Here is a 2,672-nt window from a genome sequence, read left to right as displayed (position 1 = left end):
AATAATAATAATAATAATAATAATAATAATAATAATAATAATAGTAATAGTAGTAGTAGTATTAGATAGAAGACAATAATGATGATGGTGCAATATTTTTTTTTTCAAATCAAGCTATATAGCAACTCTTTTGAGAGATCTTCTATACATTAAAATCATAGGAGAGTTACAATATATCATATATAATTCATGATTGTAAAATACTTTGGAAATTTTCTTTTATGGCTCCATAAATTTGTTCATTATCAAAGAGAACTACGGTAAATAAAGAACCACCAAATATATTTATATTTTCAGTTATTTATATATTGGACATGAATTGACGAAACTAGTTAATGATTTATTTCATCTCCATATATAGATTTATACAAACCAACAAGGGGGTATGTTCATTGATATGGCTAAGTTGTCACAATTAATTAAAAACCACAGACAATGAATCTTCATATCTTTATTTTTGTTGTTTCATTTCATTTAGTCTCTCTTGAAACCCTATATAAGTGCATGACTCATATCACTTTGTTCTTTAGCAATTAATATACTTTAGAAAAAATTTCAAGTGTACCAAAAATATCGGTATTTCAATTGTTTTAATCGTTGATTTGAATTATAAAAAATATATATAATATATATTAATTAAAATCAACGGCTAAAACAACTGAAATACCGATGTTTTCGATATACTTAAAACTCTTCCTATACTTTATTTTATTAGTAATATTATTAAAATATTTTTTTTCTAAAAAAAAATAAAATAAAATAAAAATGGGGGTAGATGGCCCCAGCTAGATTTGGGGGCCTTGACCAAAACCAACCAAAACTCTCATTAAAAATATTCATAGCAAAGCTCTTCTTCCAAGGAATAGTAAAGGACAATGTAATAAGATCAAAAGGAAAAAAGATATGGAAAAAAAAAAGGAAAAAAAAAAGAAAAAACCTGAATAAGAGTTGGCAATGTCAGTTGCAAGCCAAACTGTTATGATTATCTCTTCTTTAAAATATTGAACATTGAATGACTTCGACAAAACCAAAAGCAACCTCCCTTGAAATTCGAATAGCTAGTAAACAATGCAAAATATATAAAACACTTCTTACATTTATATTAAAAATAGATTATTATATATTTATATATATTATAACATGAAATTATGTTTTTTACTAATTAGTTTTGATTTTTATGTATGTTTTTATAGAGAGAAGTTCTAGAAGTATATGATCTACGCATAAGTCATAGTAAGATAGAATATATAGAATGTAAGTTTGGTTGTTGAAGGAAAAATTCTAATACAAAAGTGAAGATTAGAAAAAACATTCTACGAAAAGTTAAAAGTTTTAAGTATCTTGGGTGTATCATATATGATAATAATGGAAAGATTGAATAGAATGTAAATCATAGGATCTAAGTAGGTTGGTCAAAATGGCGGAGTGCATCTAATTTTATGTGACAAAAAAATACTCTTAAAACTTAAAAGTAAATTCTATGGCACTGCTACTACACCGACTATGCTTTATGGTACAGAGTGTTGGGCGGTCAAAGGAAAATACGAACATAAGTTAAGTGTGGCAGAAATGAAGATGTTGAGATAGATGAGTGGTCATATGCTATGGATAGAATAAGAAATGGAGATATAAGAGAGAGAGAGAGAGAGTTAGAGTAGCACCTGTTGTGGAAAAGATCGTAGAATTGCGCCTCAGGTGGTTTGGACATGTGAGAAGAAGACCGATAGAACACCCAGTCAAAAAGGTGGATGAGATGAAAGATAGACAAGGGTAAAAAGCAGAGGAAGACCTAAGAAGACCATCTATATAATGGTCAAACAAGATCTACATATAAATGATTTCTCTGTAGATATGATACATAATAGAGTTCAATAGCATCATTTTATCTATATAACCGACCCTACTTAGTGGGACAAAACTTTGTTGTTTGTAGTTTTGATTTCTAGTCACTATTAGTTAGTATAAAAAATACATTAATAATTGTTGATTATAATTTTTTTTATAATATATTAACTTAAACATTTAATGTGTTAATAAAATTCAACTCACATGAACAAGATTGATACTTGAATAATTTCACTATATAATACAATATATGGAAAAAACTTTAAAAATGATATAACGATCTAGATATCACCGTAATTTTAAAACAATAAAATATTCACATACATATATTAATAGAGAATTGTCAGATAATTCAACAGAATTATTTATTATTTATTGTTAATAATTAATTATTAATATTATTAAAGTATTAGACTAAAAAAATTAAATTAGTGACTAAAAATAATAAATTTTAATTATCTTTAAACATTCTCATATTAATATCTTAAAAACATAAAAAACCTAATATAACCCTCTTTGTTTAAAAATTTAAAATTGAATACGATAAATCAAGAAATTACATTATTATTGGTTAACTAATGAGTTTTATTCCAAAAGATGGTTAGTTATTATAGTTGGTATAAAAAATGTCCGCATATCTTACGAAAAACACATGCTTGATTCCTAGTGTTAATTTGATTATTATATATTTTGATGAGTGACTTATTAATATCTCTTTAAACCTTTGATAGTATATTAAACAACAATCTAATTCACACCTTTATTTTGTAAGTTTAAAAACAAAATCTAATCAAGAATCTTTACCATATAATATTACAAAATTTTGG

The sequence above is a fragment of the Arachis ipaensis genome, chromosome B01 (genome assembly GCF_000816755.2).
Source record: "Arachis ipaensis cultivar K30076 chromosome B01, Araip1.1, whole genome shotgun sequence".
Classification (NCBI taxonomy): Eukaryota; Viridiplantae; Streptophyta; class Magnoliopsida; order Fabales; family Fabaceae; genus Arachis; species Arachis ipaensis.
This window is presented reverse-complemented; position numbering follows the sequence as displayed.